Below are 25,095 nucleotides of genomic sequence, written 5' to 3' on the forward strand. Positions count from 1 at the left end.
ATGCATGGAGGTGCTCTGAGTGTGGTGAACAATGTAGGGGAGACGCTCTGAGTGGGGGGTGTGAACAGTGTGGGGGGAGACGCTCTGAGTGGGGGGAGGGGATAATACAGTGTGTGGGAGAGGCAGATAGTGAGGGAACTGACAAGCTTAGACTTTCCTTCTCCATGGAGAAGGGGCACCCTTTGGCATCATTTGCAACTCTATTTCACCTTGGCCCAGATTTTGAGAAAATTATATTTCTAAGAAGAGTGAAATGAAGCAGGGTGTCTTTCACTTCTGAATTGACTGTTGTCCTTTGAGATGGAAGCAGCTGCCACAGAAACAGGTGATAAGAGTCGTGATTGTTTGGCTGGACACACGGACACTCCAGGACAACCTTCCTTTGTCCCCCTGGAAACCCTGTGAGTGGCTCTTCCTTCTCTCTGCTCCGGAGGCTGAGGTGGGGCTGTGGTCATCCCAGGAGGGCCAGGCTTGACCCAGTAGCTACACTGACAATGCAACCTGCAGTCTTTCTTTAACCTTTTACTACTAACATTATCAAACTTATGTTTTCTTCTCATTATCAATTTGATGTTATTTCTGCGTTTTTCAGAAGTGATGCGTATCTGCCAGGGAGGATGTTTGGTTTGCCTGTGTCTCTCCAGCTTGTCTCCAGAGTCCTGTACTAGAGTCCCTAGGGACACTGCCCCCTGGTGGGGATAGTGTGTGTTACAAGGAGACAGTTGTGAGAATCTCCCTTTCATATGACTTCCTGCCCTGATGACATTTGCCCTGGTGCATTACCAAGGTGGCCTCTACCACAGGCTGGACCAGCAGCCTCCAGACCATGAGTTAAATGAGCCCCTTCTCTGTATAAAGCGTTTTTGGATTTTTTAAAATTATATTCCACAGAAACATGGATGGGTACAGCGTTTGTCTTAATGTGTCATATCCTGAGACATACACTCATCGTGGGTTTATTCCATCAGTGATAAGATGGTTAGGACCATTTGGTTAGTGCATTCACCAAGCTTCTCTGTCAGTTATGTTTAATTTTGTAATTAGTATGTGCGTGTGTGCATATATATGTCACATGAGGAGGTCAGAGTGTGTGTATATATATGTCACATATATGAAGGTCAGTGTGTGTGTGAGCATACATATGTCATGGCACATATGTGTAGGTCAATGTGTGTGCGTGCATACACGTCACATATATGGAGGTCAGTGTGTGTATGTATACACATATCATGGCACATGTGGCGGTCTGTGTGTATGTGCATACATATGTCATGTCACCTGTGAAGGTCAGTGTGTGTGTATACATATGTCATGGCACATATATGGAGGTCAGTGTGTATATGTATGTGTATGTATATGTTATGTCATATGTGGAGGTCAGTGTGTATGTGCATATATATGTGATGCCACATGTGGAGGTCTGTGTGTATGTGTGAGCATACATATGTTATGGCACATATGTGGAGGTCAGTGTGTGTATGTGGCATACATATGTCATGGCACATATGTGGAGGTCAGTGTGTGTGTGTGTGTGCATACATATGTCATGGCACATATGTGGAGGTCAGTGTATGTGTGTGCATACATATGTCATGGCACATATGTGGAGGTCAGTGTATGTGTGTGCATACATATGTCATGGCACATATGTGGAGGTCAGTGTATGTGTGTGTGCATACATATGTCATGGCACATATGTGGAGGTCAGTGTGTGTGTGTGTGCATACATATGTCATGGCACATATGTGGAGGACAGAGGACAGCTTTTGGAGTCAGTCCTCTCCTTACTCCTTTTTGAGGCAGGGTCTCTCATGTTTCTGCTCCTGTACTGTTTACATGAGCTGAGTGGTTTTCTTGCCTCTGCCTCACATCTTACAGCAGGAGTGCTGGGGTTGCAGTGGTACCCTGCTCTTCTCTGCTGGCTTTTCATGTGAGTGCTAGAGATTGAATTCCAGTTCTCCACCTTGCATGGCAGGTACTTTATACACCAAGCCAGCTTGCTGGTGCCAACAAGTGATTTTATGGGAGATGGTCTGGATAGATCCTGCTCTTCCCTGGAACCCACCCTAATGTGTGAATAAAGATGATTCATATCTATCTGTACATTATTTGGAGCACGAGATAGAAGTTGAATCAAGTTTTATAGCTCTACTAAATTATTCTTGACAGCAAATAGCTGCAGAGTGCCAGCTAGCACCACACAATTTATCCAGTAGACTGACAAACTGCCAGGCGAACACTGCCCGGTGTCTGTAAGCTGAGCCACAAACAACACCAGAAGGACAGAGGGAAATCAGACCGAGGCTGGATCCTGGCAAGTCCTTCGTCACCATGTCTTGCCAAGACCCCAATGACCTTGGCTGGGATCACCCTCCAGCCATCACCCATTCTCAGGATCAGGAAATTCTCCCTTCCTCTGGTGAGTTATTGAAAGCCCATTTTAAAATAAAACATTTTTTATCGATATGTGTGTGTGGGGGGGGGTGCATGCACATGTAAGCCTGGGCACCTGTGCTGTAATGCACAGGTGTTGTAGTGCACCTGTGCTGTAATGCACAGGTGTTGTAGTGCACCTGTGCTGTAATGCACAGGTGTTGTAGTGCACCTGTGCTGTAATGCACAGGTGTTGTAGTGCACCTGTGCTGTTGTTGTGCACCTGTGCTGCTGTAGTAACCCATGGTGATCAGACCCATGGTGATCAGATGACAGGAGTCAGTTCTTTTAAGATTTATTTATTATTATAATTAAGTATACTGTAGCTGTCTTCAGACACGCCAGAAGAGGACGTCAGATCTCATTACGGGTGGTTGTGAACCACCTGGTGGTTGCTGGGATTTGAACTCAGGACCTTCGGTAGAGCAGTCAGTGCTCTTACCCCCTAAGCCATCTCACCAGCCCAGGAGTCAATTCTTATTTCCCACCTTGAGCGGATAATATCTCTCTTGTTCCAGCTGCTGTGCCCTGTGCTCTAGGTTAGCTGGTCTGCAAGCTTCCAGCTGATTCTCCTCACTCTGTCTCCTGTCTCACAATAGCATTGCTGGGTTCACAGATAACACCGGGTCTCACCATGTAGCTCTGGCTGGCCTGAAACTCACTGTGCAAAACAGACTGGTCTTGAATGGGTCTGGGGATCGAAGAGGTCATCAAGCTTGTGCAGCAAGTGCTTTCTCACCCACTGAGCCATCTCCCAGGCTGCACAGTGAAGTGTCATTCAGTCATAAAGACGGATGAAGTTACATCACTTACAGGAAGACGGATGGAACTAGAGTTCATCATGTTAAGCGAGATAAGCTGGGCTCGGGAAGGTGACGGCTGCATGTTTACCCCGGGTAAGGAACCTAGAGGCATATGCAAGTCTGGGGAAGGGCTCAGGTGGTAAAATGCCTGCTGCACCAAGCAAGAGGCCCTGAGTTTGGAGCTGTCATCCATGTAAGGAGCCAGTTGTAGCTTTTACCCCCACAGCTGTAACTCCAGCGCTAGCTAGGCAAAGACAGGCTGATCTCTGCAAACTCACTGGGCAGTTGAGTGTATGACCTCTAGGGTCAATGAGAGGACCTGTCAGAAATGAAGCTGGAGGGACCGGAGAGATGGCTCAGTGGTTAGGAGCACTGGTTGCTCTTGAGAGGATCCATCTGCACTCACGTGCACATATCCATACACAGACACATAATTAAAAATAACAAAAAAAATAATGTGTCTTAAAAAAATAAGGTAGAGAGTAATGGAGGGAGACACCCAAGGTCGATCTCTGGCCTCCAGATGCATATATACACAGCACAATGCACACACACATGCACACATATACACACATGCTTGGGCATACACACACACACACACACACACACACACACACACACACACACACATATACACACAGACACACACAGTTTACTTATATGCATAGATAGGAAACCAAAATATTTTTCTCATGTGGATGTGTGTGTGTGTGTGTGTGTGTGTGTGTGTGTGTACCTGTCTGGAAAGCAGAAGGAAGGGTTTTCTTTGTGGGGAGGACAATGAATGACAGAGGAATCAGGAGTCAGGAATGGAAAAGAGGGAGCTGAGGAGGGCAAATGTCACACAAGTACAACGGTGACATGTATGACCATCATCGTGAGATCTGTTTCTTGTTTATTTTATTTATTTATTTATTTATTTATTTATTTTAGTTTTTCGAGACAGAGTTTCTCTGTGTAGCCCTGGCTGTCCTGGAACTCACTCTGTAGACCAGGCTGGCCTCAAACTCAGAAATCCACCTGCCTCTGCCTCCCAAGCGCTGGGATTAAAGGCGTGCGCCACCACGCCCGGTGTGAGATCTGTCTCTTTGTGCCCTGAGAGAAGATCTATTTCTCAACTTTCACCTTCCTGCTGTTGAAGTTCAACCTCACTGAAGACACTGGCCTCATTCCCAGGCACCAGGACTATTGCAAGCTTCTTTCCTTGTTCACTAAGAAACCCTTTCCCTCTGTGAGATGGCTCAGCAGTTAAGAGCATCGACTGCTCTTCCTAAGGTCCTGAGTTCAAATCCCTGCAACCACATGGTGGCTCACAACCATCTGTAATGAGATATGGCACCCTCTTCTGGTGTCTAAAGACAGCTACAGTGTACTTATGTATAATAATAAATAAATCTTTAAAAAAGAAAGAAACCCTTTCCCATTTTAATTTTATTTCCCAACAGTATGTAGACAGAGCCCAGAGTGCAAATCGGCTGCAGTGTGTTCCCTTGCTCTGGGCGAGTAGCGTGCCTCCTGGGGCCAGCTTACATTTGCACAGCCCGCGTGCCGTTCTTCCACCTCCAGCTCTTGCTCTCTGTTGTCCTCTTTGCATCTTGCCCTTCAAGTGGGCCTGAGGTAGTTAGGTCTTTCAGAGATTGGGTGGCAGCCCCCCCCCCCCCAAATGCTTTCTGCAGCAGGAAGATGAGTGTCTTTCTGGGGCTGTTTGAATGATGTATTTGTGAGGGAGTACAGAAAAGATGATATTAACTTGAGGGACTTCCCATACTCTGTATTTAAAGGGAGCAATAATCAGGAGAGATTTGTACTTTCATATCACACTCATTCATTCATTCATTCATTCATTCATTCATGTGTGTATGTGTACTTGTATACATTCTACAGTGCACATGTGGGAATGAGAACAGCTTGTGGGGCCCAGGGGATTGGACTCAGGCTGCCAGGCTTAGAGGCAAGCCCTGGTTTCTACTGAGCCATGTCTCTGGCCCATACCTTAAAGTTCCAAAGCCATCTTCGAGCAAAGTCCTCCTCCCGGGCCATTATCTTTGAATAATGTTCAGAAGAGCTGTGAATTTCACGGGACAGTGTCTTCCTGAATGGTCTGCACCCCTGACATTTCCCATCTGACATCTGTATCATTGTGAGTGGGGTCCTATCCCTGTCTCAACAGAAGTGAAAAACTTTACACCGGAATGGTTCTGTCTGATGCCTGCACTAATAGCTCCCAGACAAAGCAAACAAACACAACCAAAATCCCAAACAATAAAACGTCCTCTATGAGACCTGGGGAGATGGCTCAAGTGGTTAAGTGTCTGCTCCTGCAGCCAGCAGACCCAGGTTTGACTTCCCATGTGACAGTTTTGTAACTCTAGTTCCTGGAGAATTCTTTGCCCTCTTGTGGCCGCTGTAGGTATTGCGTGTATCCCGCGCACGGAGCAAGTTTGTTTCTCCTGCTTTGTTAGCCAACATCATGAACTCCTGCAGTCTTTGACGAGATAAGCCGCCCTCCGGAGAGGCCCTCATGGCATGGGACTGGGTGGCCTTTAGTCAATTGCTAGAGAGAAAATGAGAACCTCTGTTGAAAGTCTTCAAGAAAGCAACTCCCAACAGCATCCTGTGAGTCTGGAAAAGATTTCTTCCCTAGCTGGTCTTCCCTAGCTCACTCATTGCGGGTGGAGATTGTCCTAATATTGTTTCAGTTTCAATTATAAAGTATCCAGACAAAAAGCAACTTAAGGGAGAAAGGGTTTAATTTCTGCTCACAACTCTAGGTTACATACCTTCCATCATTGTGGGGAAGGCAAGGCAGGAACTCAAAACTGCTGGTCACAAACAGCCACATCCAAGAACAGAGAGAAATGAATGTGTGCTTGCTTGCTTGTGCTTAGCTCAGTTTTCTACTCTCAAACAGTCCAGGATTGCCTGCCTAGGGAATGGTGCCACCCACTGAGGGCTGGGTCTTTCCTCATCACTTAACTCATTTGCAACGGTCCCCCATAGACATGCTCACAGACCAACCCGCTGTGAACAGTCCCTCATTGATTCTCTCTTCTCAGGTGACTCCAGGTTGTGTCACATTGCCAAAGCTAACCATCACAGGGCTCTTCTGGGACATTCTGAGCAGAGGCTCCAGCTGGGCTCCACCCATGCCCAACCCTGAAAGAATTGTGATACAACAGATACTTAGCTTAGCTGTGCAGTGTGTTGTGATAGAACTGGTGGTGGTCCAGTGTGGATACAGGGGCATGGGATTTCATTCCTCTTAGATAAAGGTCTAAAGGGTGGAATGGTGGCTTGGCATGGTGAGTATACTTTTCCACGTGCTCAGTGACATTCTCACATTCCATCTGGGGGTGTGAAGGTTGCCCTGGTCCATCAGCCTGCATCTCTGATCTTTTTTTTTTTTTTAATAGAATACCTTTTACTTATTTTTCAATAACTACACACATGTAAACAATGTATATTGGTCATATACACCCCTAACCATCCTCTCCATTCTTCCCTCCCCTGGACACTCCAATTCACTACCTCCCACTTTTTCTTCCAACCTCCTCTCTCTGTGTCTGTCTGTCTGTCTCTCTTCTCTCTCTGTCTCCACTGAGGCTAACTGGTGCTGCCCAGTGGAGTGTCCACTGATCCCCTTGGCTTGCTCTTGGTCAATAGCCACAGCTGTAGTGTGTTCATGGGTGTAGTGTCAAGTCCAGAGGACAACCCTCCTCCCATCTTTCCTCCCATCCCTCCTCCCATCCCTCCTCCCATTCCTCCTCCCCATCCTCCAGCTCTTACATTCTTTTTTTATTTTATCTTCTTCAATTTTATTTTATTTTGAGACAGGCTATCACTGTGTAGCCTGCCTGGCCAAGAACTTGCTGTATAGAAGACTGGCCTGAAACAGAGATTTGCCATCACACCAGGCAGCTCCTACACTCTTTGTGCCTCCTCCTACAGCCAGCCATTGGCAGAAAGTCCCATGTAGGGCTAGCCCTCAACACTCGCTTACTCTCAGCACATGGGCAGCTGTGAGTCTCCGCATTAAGTGCTCAGCACAGCACATCGAAGCTGCTTCTGGCCAAGGCAGAGGCAGCACCCATCTAGAGTATAAAACAAGCGTTTAGAAGGCCATGTAGCTTAGTAAAACAACAGCAGGCGGTTCCCCTCCATGGCTTGTGACACCCTGGAGTCTCTGACCGTTGACCAGGCCACAACACCAGGCCTGGGCCCCCTCCTGTGCAGAGGCCTCAGATCCAGCAGAGCAGCTACATTGTTCCCAGGGCTTTTTGACTTTCTTTTCTGATGGCTGGAACTGTATCTCACTGTGGTTTTTAATTTGCATTCACTTGATGACTAATGAGGGATAAACCTGTTTGAACCAGTTGTACAACCTGTTCAGAGTTTTGTTTTGCTTCCAAGAGAATTACGTCTTGTTTGTTGGTTTAATTGTGTGTCCTTGTTACCCTTGTAATTTGAGAAATATAGATGAAAAGGCAGGATTCCTGTCTTGAGGGAAATTCACAGAACAATCAACATGTCAACATAGTATTATATGTGAAATACAAAAGGGGGGTAGAGGACAGGGCGGAAGTGCGATGCTGGCAGGGGAGTCATTCAGAGTCTTCTTTGCTGACTCACGCAGTCGGTTGCACATGCTGCTGAGGAATAAACTAGAAGGGCACAGATTCCATTCTCTTAGGATTCGTTTCTTAAATCATGTGTGCATGTGTGCACACACATGTGCATACTTTCTATGAATGTGTGCACACACATATGCATGCTTTCTGTGAATGTGTGCACACACATGCATGCTTTCTATTCATGTGTGTGTGTGTGTGTGTGTGTGTGTGTGTGTGTGTGTGTGTAGACACAGGCATGCGTTCGTGCAGGGCACTGATCCCTGGAGCCAGAGTTACAGAGTTGAGTTGTAGGCAGTGGCTTCTGCTGCTGACTTGTATACTGTAAGCTAGCAGTCCAGTGAGCTTTTGGGTGATTCTCCAGTCTCTGCCTTCTATCTCACCAAGGAGGCATGCTTGACTTACAGATGTATGCTAACACACCTGGCTTAAATTCCCCCCAATCCCCATATCCCCACTGAGGCAGCGGTTCTCCATGTAGCCCTGGCTGTCCTGGAACTTACTTTGTAGACCAGGCTGACCTGGAACAGAGATCCATCTGCCCCTTCCTCCTGAGTGTTGGGATTAAAGGTGTGCACCACCACGCCTGGCTTGCTTTGGGTGTGTGTGGGGGTGGGAGGGTGGGGGGTGGTAAGGATTGAATTTAGATTCTCACATCGAAGGCTTTAGCCTGCTGAGCTATCTCTTGGCTCCAGATCTTTTGATTTTAAACTTAATGCTTTGTACACTGCCCATGGTTATCCCAAACACACCCTTAACACTACGTCTTCGTTACTCACTGTCTCTCCTGGTGCTTCCTTTCATGTGTGAAGCCGAAGGCCCCTTATTCATTTTTCATAAGCAGAAGTCAGGCATCTCATCTAAAAAGAATGCATTCATTCCACACGTCTGTTTACTTATACACAGATGTGTATTTTCAATTTCTTCCTTTCCGGTTCAGGAAGCTGCTGGTAATAAATTTTCATTAAAGTGGTACAAGATCGGAAAGTGAAATAAGCCCCAGCACATTTTCCTAAGTAATCAACAGAATCCCAAAGTGAGAGCCAATTATAACCCTCAGGATCCGCCCCCGCTCATTCAAATGCAGTTATCACAGGGTAGAGCCCAGTGGGGGGCTGCCCACTTCCCCTCAGCTTTTTTTTCACCCCCTTTCTCCAGCTCCAACATCTGAACAATCAGTCCTTCAGCCTCCCAACCTAAGACTTGAGACTTTGTGTCTTGTGTTGATTAAGAAGATGCCAGTCAGGACGAAGTCAGACATGGATGTGTGATAGAGGCTCAGTGCGTGGCTCACTCAGTATTCACAGTTTTTACTTATCTATTTTATTTATGTTTTTAGTTTAAGAAAATGGTGTGTGTGTGTGTGTGTGTGTGTGTGTGTGTGTATTGCATTGCACTTGTAAGAGGCCAGAGGACAATTTTTGTGAGTGAGCTCTCTCCTTCCACCATGTGGGTCCCAGGGGTTGAACTCCGATCATCAAGCTTGGCAGCAAGTGCCTTTACCCACTGAGCCATCTTTTCTGCCCTGTTCACAATTTCACAGTGTTAATAGTAGATAATTAAGCTTTGGCATAGCTGTCTGTATTCACAGCTTCTCTGTGCAGCTCTGGTCTGGTTCCCATACAGGAGGGCTTGGCTGGGCTGCAGCAGTCACTCTAGGAGAGCACGGGTCAGGGCCTGGCAGGTGGATCTACCAGGAAGCTCCCAGCTGGGGCCTCTCATTGCATCTGTGTTTCCCATGAAGGCTCTGAGAAGCAGAGGGGTTTCGCAGCATTTCCCGGCTCAAGCTGACAGAATCCATTCTATGCTCTGAACTGCCAGGCAAGGAGTATCAGCTGCTAGTTCACCTGAGAGTCAGATGCTGTGTGGGTGGGTGACATGGAGCAGCCTGCAGATGAGCAGAGTCCATCTCTACCTCACAGGAGGGCAGCAAAGCCAAGATAGACAGGGCTGTGGAGAAAACAGAAGTGCATCTTGCTGACCCTGGAGGGACTCTTTTCTCAGTTCGTATTTGAATCAACATGGAGGGAGCTTGGCTGCCCACTGCATACAGGGCCCCATGTTGGGCACACACATCAAGAGCACACAGGAACAAAGAATCTAGGGGTGGGGGAGGCTTCTGCCCGAGGAGGTGGGGGGCACAGCATGGTAGGGAGAGGGACTCTGGCTTAAGCCAGGGCACGGGAGAGCATCACGGGCACCTGGACACACTGCCTTTCTCTTGGCTTCCCCTGGCTTCTTGGTGAGAAGTGTTCTCTTAGCAAATTCACTACACCACGATGCAGCATCAGAGATGGAGACTCCTAGTGCCACAGGCAGGGACAAGTGTCATGCTTCTATGGCTTGCACAAGCCCACCTCACTCTTGGGTGAAGCTAGAGGTACTAGAACTCAGGTCTTTGGACAGCTGTGCTCATTTCTTTACCCTTTGCCTTTGCTGCATCCTAGATTCTTTCTGGCTTTAAAGGGGAGCAAGAGAGATACCCCATATCAGCCTGGCCAGGTTTACAGGTAGCAAGGTTGGTGTAATCAGGATATATAGCTGCATCTAAGGGAGCTGCTCAGATGAGAGTCTATAGATCATATGGTAAGATTCTATAGAGCATGTGGTAAGATTCTATAGAGCATGTGGTAAGATTTTATAGAGCATGTGGTAAGATTCTATAGATCATGTGGTAAGATTCTATAGATCATGTGGTAAGATTCTATAGATCATGTGGTAAGATTCTATAGATCATGTGGTAAGATTCTATAGATCATGTGGTAAGATTCTATAGATCATGTGGTAAGATTCTATAGATCATATGGCAAAGGGTTGGGGGCAGGGCACAGATGAGCAAAGGGATACGGGCTAAGTTGGGGCAGCGTTGACCCAATGCTGATCCCACTTAGGGGTTGACAGTGGAAAATGGGACTGGAAAATTCTACTGTAAGACCCCAACTCAATGTGTTTCTTAGACCCCTAGAAACGAAGCCCAGCATGGAGTTCTTTGTTCTTTCACCTTCAGCCTGAGAGAACGATGACCACTGGGTGACCCACCCAGGCACCTGACTCATTGTGTAAGGGACCAAGAATGTTTGCCAAAGATAGCCTGTAACCTTTCCGTGAGAGATGAGCTGTAATTCGTCATCCCCATTCTTATGTTTACTCAGCTTCCCCATTCTTTGTGGTCTTATCCTCCCCTCACTTTGCGGTTTATTCTTTAAAAACCCTCGACTGCAACTGCTGGGGGTCGATCTCCTCTGCCCCTGTGCGGGTTACAAGCTCGGCCTCAGCATGTTGCTTCCCGAATAAACCTCATGCGATATTGCATCAAGAATGGTTTCTCTCAAGTTCTTGGGGTGTCAGCTCATCCCGGGACTTGAGCGAGGGTCTCCCCAGAAATGGGGATCTTTCACTACATAGGCAATTGTCTACAGTCAAGAACTGCACCAGGTGAGAGGAGTAGGGTATAAAATAAAATAAAATAAAATAAAATAAAATAAAATAAAATGAGTAAAAACACAAACAAATAACCCACCACCACCACCACCACCACCACTAACAACAATGAAAGAAAGGAGATGCTAGATATACAAGTAACATGAGAGAGATCAAGAGAGAAGGAAAGTGGATTTTGGAGCTCTCCCAGGGACAGAAGGGAATCGGGAGATGTCCAGCTTCCTCTCTGACCCCTACAGGAGACATCCTTAGTTCTGGTTACATCAAGTTCTCCTCCCTCTCTGTATTATCTGTCCTTGGTGCACCAATCTGTTCACATGTCAATTTGTGTCTGTTTTTGTTTCATTGTCTGAATCACTGTTGTTCTACGTTTCCTGTTGAAAAGAAAAAATGGTTAAAACTTCATCTGCTGGCTATCCATCTCTTGATTCAGTCTCAGTTTGCACAGCGGAGGCTGATTTAAGTTGCCCTGCACCCTGTGTGTTGCCAGGAGTCAAGCACAGCAGGAGAGGCCCTACTGAAAAGCTGCTTTTAAAGGGGGCCAGCAGCTTCTTAAGTTCTAAAGCAAATAAGCTGGTAGTTGTTTTTTTTTTTTTTTCCTAGAAAGACCTCTGCAGTTGTGACTATTGGATTCAGCAAATGACAAGGTGCCTTTTCTCTTGAAATTATAGCTAGCAAAAGTAAAAATTCTTTGTTTGGTCTAAATTTATAAGATTTGCATAGCCACTTCGATTGGTTTCCGACTGGTCTTAAAGGTATAAATATGCTCTGCATGTCTTGGTCATAGAGTATTGGCTTATAAGTTATTGGGTATGATCAAAAAAGTGTAACATTGGTAACAAGAAAGTTAGCTTAAAACTGGTAACTCAAGGTTGGAGTCATTTTAAACAACAACACATGACATGAACCAGCCCAGGAAACCAGGCCTCTAAAGATACTTCTAAATTGGGATAAATTTTTATGTAATTCTTATCCTAGAAACAAGACTTAGAAGGGATAAGATTTAAAACAAAGTCTCTTTAATGAAGCATTACAAGTTGCACTGTCATGTATTCATATATAAATTGTCAGCCAAACTTTGTAACATAAAAGTGATGCTTTTGATATTGATTTTAAAGAGAATGGATTGTTTAAAATTGGGATTTGCTTTCCAGAAGTTATGGTTATGCTCTAGTATTGCAAGAGAAACTTAAAAATTATGGTTAAATTGCCAGTGTTCCATTGGCTGCAGTTTGTAGTTTGAATGCAAGCTCAGGGTTCTTAAATCACCAAAATGTTGTAATTAGGATGATTGCTAGAGTAATAAAAGTTAAAAACAGCTCTGACCCATATGGGCCTGCTACTCCTTCTACACAACCTTTATTGGATACAGTGGTAGAAGCAAAATTTAACCCCCCAAGTTTGGAAAAGAGATCTCAGTGAGAATTTATTTGTTATCAAACAGGCTCCCGATGGACTAGGAGTTTGTGGGTAGGCTACTAAAAAGAGCGAGTAGAATTTTCAGAGACCCTCAAGCAGGGGTTCCTTTTGTTACACAATTGTCTTATGAGAGTGCTAATGCAGCTTGCTGCGGCCATCCAGCCATACAAAGCAAGACAGACTTATCTAGATATTTGTGCAGATCTTTGTGCAGAAATTGGACCCTCGTATAATCAGGGTTTGGCTATGGTTGCTGCCTTGCAGGGGACTACAGTACAAGCAATGCTTTCATAGCGCCAAGGTTATAAGGAATATTTTAAGTATAAATCATCTTAGGAAAGACTGTCCAAAAATTAGAGGCATAGACAGACAGTAGAATTGCTCCCCTGGAACCTGTCCTCACTGCAGGAGGGGTTATCAATATGCTCAGACTAAGAAATATTTACATTTGAGATAATGCAAAGCTCAGAGCAGCTTCAGCCAGGCTTGTGTGGCATTTCTTTTATTTTGCAAACCCTGCTTAGGGAAGTTTTGGGGGCCTCACCTCGCCTCCACCTCCAGGAATTATTTTTAAGCCAAAACAACATTATTACAGACCAATCCAGGTGTTGTTCAAAATAAAGTTTAAACTTACGATTTATGAAAGGTCATTGAGGCTGTGTAACTTCTGAAGGCATTGCAATCCGGCCTGCCTACTCCATGTAGAATTATGAATTTGGAAGGTTGTTTTTTTCCCTCTGTATCCTGATAATTATAAAGGGTTTGCTTCTAGGGAGCTTGTAATCACTGGAAAGTTTTGCGTCTAGGAATGGCGAATAGCCTTACATTATATTTTTAAAAAAATTGCCTAGAAGCTAGGACTGTGAATCTTTCAGTGTATATTGTTTATTATATGGAGAATATTTATTAGCTGATCACTCTGGTGGGATGTTACTACAAACCTTTGCTCTTATACAACGAGCTTTAAAGTTTGGGGGAATAGTTGTTGCTCCAGAAAAGATTCAGAAGAAATATCTTTCTCAATACTTGGGGCCTCAGTTATATCCTAGAAAAATTGTGGTACAGAAAATTCAAGAAAGAAAAGATGATTTGCTTACTTCAAATTATTTTCATAAGGCTCCAGGAGATGTTAATTGGCTAAGACCTCACCTTCAGCTCCCCACAGGAGGACTTAAGCCTTTGTGGGATGTTGTCAAGGGAGATGCAAATTAACTGGTGAGAGGCAGGATAGCTTTGCAGAAAGTAGAGGAAGATTCTGTTATCAATTGTTAGCTGCTTATTCTAGTTATTGTTACTCAATGTGCCCACAGCAATTCTTTGGCAAAAGAGAGCATTAATGTGGATTCACCTTTCTTCACCTCCAAGTAAAGTTTTAAAATCCTATTATGAAGCCATTGTGGGGTTAATAAAGAATTGTAGGATAGAATCATGAAAATATTTTGGAGAGAATGTCTTAAAAAACCCGATGAGACATCTATTCCTTGTTTCAAATAGCAATTAAATTGGTTATTAAAGAATATTGAGGGCTGGTGAGATGGCTCAGTGGGTAAGAGCACCCGACTGCTCTTCCGAAGGTCAGGAGTTCAAATCCCAGCAACCACATGGTGGCTCACAACCATCTTCATAACGAGATCTGACTCCCTCTTCTGGAGTGTCTGAGGACAGCTACAGTTTACTTACATATAATAAATAAATAAATAAATCTTTAAAAAAAAAAGAATATTGATATTTGGCCTACTGCATAGCAAACTTTTTAGGTAAAATTGGCAATCATTATCCAAAAGACAAGTTGTTAAATTTTTCTTGTATGCATGCTTTTGTAGTCCCTGTAAATGTATGCATGTATCCCATAAAGAATGTATCTACTGTATTTATAAACAGCCCTTCTGTGGGAGAGAAGTATACGTGATTGGGTCACATGTTTATTCTCATGATTTTCGAGTTTCCCTCTACTTCAGCACAGATAATTGAACTACGTGCTATAGTCAGTGTTTTCAAAGTGTTGAAAACTCAAGCTTTTAATTTGTATACTGATTATGTGTATATATATATATATATATATATATATATATATATATATATATATGGGCTTACAATTGCTTGAAATTGTTCCTTTTTTTAGATACTGCTAATTCTCAAAGTTTGCAATTGTTTATGCATATACAACTCAAGTTAAGAGAAAGTACTGTTCCTTTAAAGGACTGCCTTTGGACATTTAAGAACTCATCCTGGACTGCCTGGACAAGACCCCTGAAGGCAGTGCCACAGCAGATTTGTACCCCAGGCAGATTATAAGCCTTACACAAGAACAATTGGCCATATAATCTCGTTCTTTCCTCATCAAACTAGTAATGGCTTGAGATGATAATTTGGTATTTTTGTTGAATGTGCACGTCAAATTGTAAAGACGTTCTCAGTCTCCTCAATTCCTACATGTACCACATAATGGTGTTAATTCCCAAGGACTTATACTTAATCAATTACTGCAAATAGATACTCATATTTCTGACTTTAGAAAAATAAAATATGCACATGTGACTATTGACACCTTTTCAGGCTTTCTAGATGCAACTGTTTTAACAGGAGAAGCAACTAAAACTGTAATTAGCCATTGCCTGCATTATTTTTCTATGCTTGGTGTTCCAAATCATACTAAAACAGATAATGGAACTGGCTGTTCAGTCAAGCATTTGACATGTTTTGTCAACAGTTTAATGTTACCCATATTACTGGGCTTCCTTACGATTCTCAAGGACGAGGTATTGTGGAACTTTTTCAAGTGTTCGTTTTATCCGAAAAGGCTGTGGAAGGGCCGGCAAAGTGGATGCCATGACCAACACCTGCCACTAGGTGGTGCTCAGATGCCGGCCCAGGCTGGTAATAGGAGAGTTTTTCCTAGAGATAGGGAAAACCTGTGGAGTCGCTGGCCTTGCCTCCTCCCTGGACTGGCCACAGGTCATTATGACCAACTAACACTGGGCTAAAATAGCCTCTGTCTCTAGCCCCGAGGAAGGCGTGTTACTGAAGGAAACGTCTGAGACAATCCCAAAGCAAACAGACACACAGGTGGGGTCTCGAGCAGTCCCTGACCACTAGGGATTATTTGTACATGAGAAGTCGTTTGCGGAACAGTGGCCAAATATTTGCTGAATGCTTTCCAGAGCACTGAGGACAGGAAGGTGGCCAGAGGTGTAGTGACGAGAGGTCAGTGGGCACTGGAGGAATGCAGGGGTGGGGCATGGGGGAAGGGAGAAACAGTGTGTGGAGAAGGACTTGACTGACAGGTCAGACAGCCATAGAGGAACCTGGGGCAAAGGCCTTGTGATGGGAGGGAGCAGATCGACTCCCAGCTCACCGGACTAGGAGTCGTGATGAGAGATGAGGCTGGTGCCCTTTAAGGGTTCTCAGCAAAGGAAGAAATACTCAGGAGGCACGACAAGCCTTAGACCAATCTCATACAGTGTCTCTGGAAGCAGGACCGGAGAGCGCAGAGCGGGGCCTGGCTGCCGCGGGCCCCACATTGACTTCACGGTGCTTCACTTGGAACGGCCTTGCCAGGCCCAGCCCTAGAGGTTACTGGGCCCCAGTGACTGATAGTGACCTGTAGTGCACCCAGGACTGTGCACGGTGTATACAGTCAGTCTCTGGATGTAAAAATGAACAGCCAGGGCGGTGCGTGCTTGCATACAAATGCAGAGGAGTAGGACGCTGGAATCAGAGGTGGCTCCGATGTTCTTAGCTCTGCAAGTCTTTTTGAACTCTGGCTTGGCAGTTTAAGATGTTTTAGGGATGAAGCCTGTCTCCAGAAGTACAGTGTGCGGGGGAGGGGTTAGTATCCTCAGTGTAGTTGCATGCACATGGCTGGGGCATCGGGCCAGATTCCTCTTGGGTGCATTGGCTTTAGCTTGGACACAGGAGCCTTGAGATGGAGATCCTTGGACACAGGCCCATGGAAGAGACACTGAAGTGTGGAGGAGGGCTGGATAAGCCAGCTTCCTGATAACGACCCTCAGTTCACAGACTTATGCAATTTCTCTCCTGTAAAAGCGGTTGAGGTCTCCACCTTGCAGCGTTAGTGATCGTAAGAGGCTGTGCGTGTGCAGACGCCCAGCCCAGAACTCTGCAGCCATCCTTCCAGGCTCCGACTGCATCTGCTGACCCAGGGCGAGCCGCCCGGTTCCCTCGGTTGCTCTGTGGCTCACGGCCTGCAGGGGGCAGCAGTGGGATGCAGTCTCAGCCGGGCCTCTCTCCCAGCCTGGCTGCTCGGCTTTCCCTACAGTCTGGAATTGCAAAGTTCCCTTTTGTGCCACAATGCATACTGCTTGGGTCGATTTGTTTTTAAATGGATGATGTTTGAGGTTCCTTTATGAAGGCTCTTCACATCTGGCATTCAAAGAAAATAATCAGTTAGACTATCAGCCGATAGCAGCTCGGATGAAATTTGGGCCTACTTTCCAGTCAAACAGCGCCTCCCGGCTCCACAGGCTCCTGCCCGCTCCCTCCATCTCTTCTTGTGACCTTTTATCTCTGCGGGAGCCCAGACTAGAAAGAGGGTTCTGGGAATGTGGTGTGTTTCTCATTAAGTTTCTGCCGCATAAAAGTCATGTGACTCAAAGCTCCCCCCCCCACTTCTTCACCCCACGAATCTACAATAACTCCCCATGTTTAGATTTGATTTGACTCGAGATGACTGTAAACACATAATCTCGTTGATCTGAAATTAGAAAAATCTAAAATCCAAAACCAGTTTTCAGTCGCTGGCGGTTTTTTTGGGGGGTGGGGGTGAAACAGAGGAAGACCACCCCTCCCTGCCCCCACGAAAAGAAATCAGTCCGCCAAAGCCCGAGCGGCCCCTTGTCCCGTTCCCTCCCCCTTTCTTCCCACATCTTTAAATATCTTTCTTTGAAAGGTGAAGCTATGACTGTAAGATTGTATTGCGGGGTGGCCCCAGGCTTCTGAGGGATAGAACCCGGGGGCTGGGAGGGAAGCCTTAAGGAGGGTCCACCACCTTTAACAGCTGCTCCTAGTCACTGCTTCTGTGGGAAGTGACACATTCTGACTCTAGTGGCCTGTGGCTACGAAGGTGTGTGTGTGTGTGTGTGTGTGTGTGTGTGTGTGTGTGTGTGTGTGTGTATGGTGGGGGGCGGGGGGATCATAAGTCTCAGCAACTGTTAGCGATCTCCTTTCCAGAGGTCAGGCTGGAAGCTCTGTCCTGCCCGTGAACGAATAACCACTACTTGGGGCGGCTGGTGGCCCAAAATAGACACGGAACTTCCTACCTAAGGCAAAGGCCTGTGTGGACACGAAGAGCCCCACCTGTACAGGTGAGCTTCCTAGCTGGTGCTGATGGGTGGGAGGGGCCCCGCTCACAGATGCCCTAGAGCTCAGCACAGACTGCTCCTCTCTAAGCCTCTCACCTCGATCCTGAGCAGCTGAGCACCCCCAGCCCCCGTCCCCGTCCCCGTCCCCGCCCCCATTCCTGCTTTGCCTTTAGATTGAGCTGGTCCTCAGGTGGCTGTCTCAACCCTGCCTTTTGCCTTTCCCCTGTCTTTTGTCTTTCCTCAACATCCTGGGGTAGCTCTTCACTCTTTTTCCCAGTATTTATTGTAGCCCTTGGGTTCCTGCTCTGCTCCCCTCCATTTGGGCTTCAGTTCTGGATGGTGGGGCGGAGTGTGGTCTCCAACTGCAGTTCCCAGGAGACACTGAGCAAGTCCTTCCTATCCTGTGTGCTGGTTCTTGCCTTTGTGATTGCAAGTGGATCTGAGGTCTGCGGAACTCCTTTCTGTTAGAGGATCTGTAGCCAGGGTCAGAAGACTCCTTGCTCCAAAAAGGCTTTTTTGTTGTTGTTTTTTAATTACTCTTATTTATTTATGAATTTATTTATAGATGAGTATATGATTGTCACAGTGTATCTGTAGAGTTCAAAGGTCAGTTAATAGAAGTCAGTCCTCCCCTTCCACCAAGAGGCTTCTAGGGGCCAAACAGCCTTGGCAGCAGTCTCCTTTACCTGCTGAGCCATCTTGCTGGCCCTGTTTGTTTGGAGACATAGTCTTATGTAGTTAAGGCTGGCCTCAAACTATGTAGCTGAGGAGGGTCTGAACTCCTGATCTTCCTGCCTCTGGGCTATGACTTCATCTTGTTTCCAGTGGAGTAAGACAGAGTTTTCCCCAGAGTCATAGATATTCCATTTTCTGGAACAAAATCCTGGCGACTGGCCTTGATCAATGCAGAGGAGGCCATTCCAGGACCCTAGCCCATGAGCAGGTGCAGGACTCTGTGGCTGGAGGGAAGCTCATTTTCCCACTGTTTTGGAAGCTGGAACCTGTGAGTTCCAAACAGGTCAGGTTCACCCCATTCTGAAGTCTCTCCTTTTGGTTTATAAATTGACCACGATTTTCTTGTGCCCTCCTGTGACCCCTTCTCTGTGGATCAGGAAAAAGAAACATAAGTTGTCAATGTCCCTCTCTATAGAACCCCAACATCCTCAATCAGGGTTTCACCCTTATGGCTTCGTTTAGCTTTAATTACCCTCTGCCTCCCCCAATAGGCCCATGACCGAGGAGTAAGCCAGCATGTGGGATTAGTGGAATGTAGCTCAGTCTGTAGCATCCTCCATGTCCTCTTCTCAGAGACTTTCTAGTTGCTCCCTGACAGATAAGGGAAGGACAACAATAGAACGGGCAGATCCTCCCTCTTTCCCTTTCTTCTCTCTCTCAATGTGTATGTGTCTGTGTGCATGCATGCATGTATGTGCGTGTGCGTGTGTATGATCAAAGGACAAACCCAAGTGTCATTCCTCAGAATATAAGACAGAAGGATGGACCATCTAGAGACTGCCACACCCAGGATCCATCCCATAATCAGCCTCCAAACGCTGACACCATTGCATAAGCCAGCAAAATTTTACTGAAAGGACCCTGATATAGCTGTCTCTTGTGAGGCTATGCCAGTGCCTGGCAAACACAGAAGTGGATGCTCACAGTCAGCTATTGGATGGAACACAGGGCCCCCAATGGAGGAGCTAGAGAAAGCACCCAAGGAGCTAAAGGGGTCTGCAACCCTATAGGTGGAACAACAATATTAACCAACCAGTACCCCCAGAGCTCGTGCCTCTAGCTGCATATGAAGCAGAAGATGGCCTAGTTGGCCATCATTGGGAAGAGAGACTCCTTGGTCCTGCAAACTTTATATGCCTCAGTACAGGGGAACGCCAGGGCCAAGAAGTGGGAGTGGGTGGGTAGAGGAGTGGGGGGGAGGGTATGGGGGACTTTTGAGATAGCATTTGAAATGTAAGTAAAGAAAATACCCAATTAACAAAAATTGGAAATGAAAAAAAAAAAAAGAATATAAGACAAGATCATTCACTGGAACCTGGGGTCACCAATTGGGCCAACCTGAAGGACCATGGAGCCCAGGACCAACAGAGATAGATTTCAAGCACCATCATGCCTGTCCTTTTCTCTTTTCTCTTCTCTTCTCTTCTCTTCTCTTCTCTTCTCTTCTCTTCTCTTCTCTTCTCTTCTCTTCTCTTCTCTTCTTTCCTTTCCTTTTCTCCCCCCACCCCCCTTTATTTTTTTACGTATGTATTCTGGGGATTGCACGTATGAGCTTGCTGAGCAAACTCCCAGGCCATAAGAGACCTTTATGTAAATGTGGAGCCGAGGAGGACATTGATGTGGGTGTCGGGAAGGCCAGGGGGAGAGCTGGGCCACAGTTCTGCAGGCTTCACCAGGGGGGCTGCAGTGCTATAACTCAAAGGTGGATGAGATATGATTATTTTTGAAAATCTGAAATTTTGGTTTCTTTGAAAGTGCAGAAATGGGCTGGTGAGATGGCTCAGTGGGTAAGAGCACCCGACTGCTCTTCCGAAGGTCCGGAGTTCAAATCCCAGCAACCACATGGTGGCTCACAACCATCCGTAACGAGATCTGACTCCGTCTTCTGGAGTGTCTGAAGACAGCTACAGTGTACTTACATATAACCAATAAATAAATCTTTAAAAAAAAAAAGAAAGTGCAGAAATATTATAACAATGTGCTTTTGTTTCAATCTCAGGTGTAAGGATGTGGGGCTGCTTTGGACGGTCTGTAGCAGCTGACTACGATTTGCCTCATGCTCTAACAGAGGCATAGTTTTGCCAGCTACAAGTGGAATCTCAATGTGGGACTCAAAAGTTAAGGATAAAAATGGGAAATCCAATTTCAAATGCTGTAGAGAAAAATGGCAGGGGATGAAGGCCATCCTGGTCTACAGATTGAATTCCAGGACAGCCAGGGCTACACAGAGAAACCCTGTCTTGAAAAACAACAACAAAAAAGTATTGCAGCTGATACTGCTGGGATATCTCTTGCTTTGCTCCCAAAGGGGATTTTCTGTTTTGTTTTGTTTTGTTTTTTCTTTTTCTTCTTCATATTTTCTGTTTCAAAAAAGTTGTAAGAATGTTTAAGCAGTTAAGAAAATTGCAGATGGAAATGAAGGACCTGAGAAACATACAAACAAACAAACAAAATGGCTGACAGGGTCACACTACAGTCATTTTTTAATAAACAAATCTTTTTTTTTAAAGGTTTATTTATTTTATTTATATGAGTATACTGCAGCTGTCTTCAGACACACCAGAAGAGGGCATCAGAGCCCACTACAGATGGTTGTAAGCCACTATGTGGTTGCTGGGAATTGAACTCAGGACCTCTGGAAGAGCAGTCAGTGCTCTTAACTGCTGAGCCATCTCTCCAGCCCCTACTCTGTCATTTCTGAATGAGTTGCAGAGTTGGGGAGGCAACTGGAGAGGTTGTGGGCAGAGGTGGAAGTGCAGGGTAGGTGAGGAGCACAGGGAAAAAAGAGAACAAAAGGGCTCAGTTCTGGTGACTGAGAGCAGGCGTTTCCCACAGGAGGAGAGGGAAAGAAACTGGCAGAGGGTGGTTGGGTCAGAGAAAAGCTAAAAAAGCAGGAGGACAATCTGATGAAACAGCCTGTTTCTCGAAAGAAAGGTTAATCTTGAACCAACAGCACTGCCAGAGTAGGAAAAGGGGTGGCCCAGGGTGACAAGATCACCATCAGCTTCCTCAGTAGTCAGCATATGCCTGCTAATGGTGTGAACAAGGTTATAACAAGACAGGATGGTGTCCTACAGAAGTGATAGAGCTAAGAGGCCATGATTTCATATGGGGTGCATTCTCCTTATGTGGAACAAATTCTAAATAACTGAGCTACATGAAGTAGAGTTATTCCTCAAGACTGGAAGGGGTTGGCAACAGCTATATATACTTGATGCTAGTCTGGAATTGCAGTGGCTAACCAGGTAGAAGGAAGAAGCCATGAATATTAGACCATTAAAGGGGGCAGTAGCACCTATGGGCATGTGGATATGACCAGTATTGGTTCTAATGCGTTACCATGCTATCTTAGTTATGGTTTTACTACTGTGAAGAGACACCATGACCAAGGGAACTCTAATAAAGGCAAACATTTAGTTGGAGCTGTCTTATAGGTTCAGAGGGTCAGTCCATTATCATCATGGCAGGAAGCATGGCAGTGTCCAGGCAGATGTGCTAGACAAGGAGTTGAGAGTTCTATATCTTGATCTCAAAGCAGGCAAGAAACAGCCTCCCTCTTTTGCACTGGACAGAGCTGGAACAAAGGACTTCAAAGTCTACCCCACAGAGAAGTGCTTCCTCCAACAAGACCACACCTATTTTAACAAGGACACACCTCCTAATAGTGTGACTCTCCATAGTCCAGACATTCAAACACATGAGTCTAAGGAGGCCTAACCTATTCAAACCATTATATATGCGAATATAATAGGTCAAGCTATAGTTAGAGGTCTCAGATATCAAAATGTCCTGTGCTTCAATTGCAAGAAATACAGTCATCTGTAAAGAGGCTGTGACCAAACCAAAAGCCTCACATCTCAAAATGCTCAGTGCATTAACTTCAAGAAATACTGTTCTTGGCACCAGAAAAGTGAGCAAACCATTTCTAGAGGCAATTGTTTTCCTAAATCTCAAAGAATGCTTAAACTTCCTGGGATGTGTATGTGATGCAGCAAAGGCCACCACTGGGTTCAGGAATGCAGATCCAAAACAGATATTCAAGGCAATTTCTTGCCATCAGAAAATGAAATGGGGCCTAGCTCGAGGTCCCACAGCAAAAAGTAGGAGCCGTTTGCCTCTTGTCAGCCAGGAAACAACAAGGAGGAAGAAAAACCTAAGTTAGGTGTTGGAGATGTAATGCTCACTACTGCAGACAGTGCTGCTCTAGTCTTAGCCCCAGACAAACTTCTTTTCAAATGTTATGAAATAACCACTGAAGTGTGGTCCTTTCCCTCGAGGACAGTAAGGATGATCAAATGACTCTTTCACAGGGGTCATAACAGTAACAAGATTACAGTTATGAAGTAGCAATGAAATATTTTTATAGTTGGGGGCGTCAACATAACATGAGGGACTGAATTAAAGGACCACAGGAAGGGTTAGGAAGGTTGAAAAACACTGTCCTGGGTGATCTTCTGTTCGATCGAGTTGACAGTCAACAGTCACTGTCTCAGAGGGGTCTGGGCAGAACCTTGAACTCTGAGTCAGTAGCAAAATGTGCAGCCAAGAGGGCCAAAGCTCAAGGTGCTGACAGTGACGCCCATGTGCAAGAATGGTTTGCTCTTGGAGGTCATCTAAGGATAGGACTAGACCTTTTGTGGTTGTTCTTTGATATTTCACTTGTGAATATAATTGAATATGACCATGTACAGCCCCACTTTCTGCTGCTAGCCCCTCCAAATCCCCTCCCACATTCACCTCTCAACTGTGTTTCCCCACCTTCTTTCTCACCATGTACAGTGAGTGTTGCCTATATGTGTAAGGATGAGGGGCCATCAACTACAATATGGGAAACCTCCCAGTAGCCAAACCTCTCAAAGAATGATTCTCCCTCCTGAGGAGCTGTCTCCCACCAAGTCAGGGGTACAACCTCATAAGCTCCTCCTCTATCCATACTGGGATTTTGGTTGGCCTGCTCTTGTGCAGTTAGCCATAGCTACAGTGAGCTCATCGTGTTGAAGGCAGCATTTCCATCTCTCTCCCCATCCTCCGGCTCTTCTCTGATGTTCCCTGAACCTTTGTTTGGGTTTATAAACATGTCCCACTTAGGGCTGAGCACTCACGGTCACTTCTGCTCAGCCTCTGACCAGCCATGAGCCTCTGCAGTCACTACTGTCCTCAAGGGAATGATGCCCCTCTGAACAGAGTTGAGGGCAGGCCAGGTGAGGATCCCCACACCTGCACACAGTTGATGCTCAGGCTGGAGGGATGCTTGCAGGCTAGCCCTCAAGATGCTACTTTGTAACTGTAATCTTGCTACTGTTATGACTCCTGTGAAAGAATCATTTGACCTCCAAAGGGATCATGACTTACAGACTGAGAATTGCTCATGTGGGGGTGGTCATCTGTAGCTTCCAGATTAGGGTAATTGAGGTAGTAAGAGGGGAGGCCAGAGTGACAGGTAGAGTCAGGTTTAGAAGGCTCCTGCTCTGGGCTTTTCCCAGATGGGCACTCAGCCATCCAACAAGGCTGGACATTAGAACTACCAGCCTGTAACCCCCAGAGGACTCCTCTGAGTCTGGGTTCCAAAGCTGTCTTTACTATATTGGAGAGACACCACCTCCAGGAGTGCAGTGAGCAAGCAGGATGCTGAGATGTCAGGGTGCATAGAAACAGGGTTCACATGTATAACACGTGTATTCTTATCCCAGCTTTCCACACTTCCACAGAACACAGACAGTAGTGACAGTGGATTTCATGTAATTTTGCTTACCTTGTCTTGCTGCTTAAACCCCTTTCCCTTTGGGAAATTCAAACTGAAAAACTATTAGAAATAATGAGAGTTCAGTAAGGCAGCCAGCTACAAAATAAATGTGAAAAAAATCAATACCTTTCCTATGTCCAACAGTAACCGCTTAGAAGAAAAAATAATGGACAAGAAAGATCTCATTCGCAATAAAAATCGGAGATATTTATCACCCCAAGCAAACGTCTAGGAGGAGATGTGTGTGCTGTCTTCCCTCATCCGTCCAGGCATGGACTGGCTAGAGGTAAGCTCTCTCTCTCTCTCTCTCTCTCTCTCTCTCTCTCTCTCTCTCTCTCTCTCTTCCTCTCTCTCTGATCAGGGGTAAGAAGTATATTTGCCCTGACACAAACATTTAAAGCACTTTTGTGACTAGGGACCCCCAAAGATTTACACCATCCCCAAGTACTATTCAATCCCTGGGCTCAGGGTCTAACTTGGTTCAGGGCAAACCCAACAAGGATGGTAACAATGACTTAGGATGTTTGGGGCCATTTTCTGTCATTTAACCTACCAGGGTTTATACTTGGGGA

The 25,095-nt window shown here is 45.7% G+C and overlaps 1 long non-coding RNA gene across 3 annotated transcripts, besides 1 other annotated feature; it reads left to right on the forward strand.

The window, feature by feature from the left end:
* Gm34323 lies at positions 15,809-24,810 on the forward strand. 3 transcript variants are annotated; one of them, XR_003948277.1, is made up of 3 exons: positions 15,809-15,928; positions 17,915-18,048; positions 24,668-24,810. It is a non-coding gene; the product is annotated as a predicted gene, 34323 (long non-coding RNA). The 3 variants fall into 3 exon arrangements; XR_001779324.2 differs by lacking the exon at positions 15,809-15,928 and adding an exon at positions 17,671-17,807; XR_001779323.1 differs by lacking the exons at positions 15,809-15,928; positions 24,668-24,810 and adding an exon at positions 20,780-20,945 and having other exon boundaries at positions 17,671-18,048.
* Positions 15,848-18,472: an enhancer, noted in NCBI's record as "VISTA enhancer mm1406". NCBI's record gives its function as "enhancer in: midbrain (mesencephalon)[5/8]" and the evidence as "EXISTENCE:transgenic organism evidence [ECO:0001131][PMID:17130149]".
* Positions 24,811-25,095: the final 285 nt, after the last annotated feature.

Source organism: Mus musculus, chromosome 9 (assembly GCF_000001635.26).
Source record: "Mus musculus strain C57BL/6J chromosome 9, GRCm38.p6 C57BL/6J".
Classification (NCBI taxonomy): domain Eukaryota; kingdom Metazoa; phylum Chordata; class Mammalia; order Rodentia; family Muridae; genus Mus; species Mus musculus.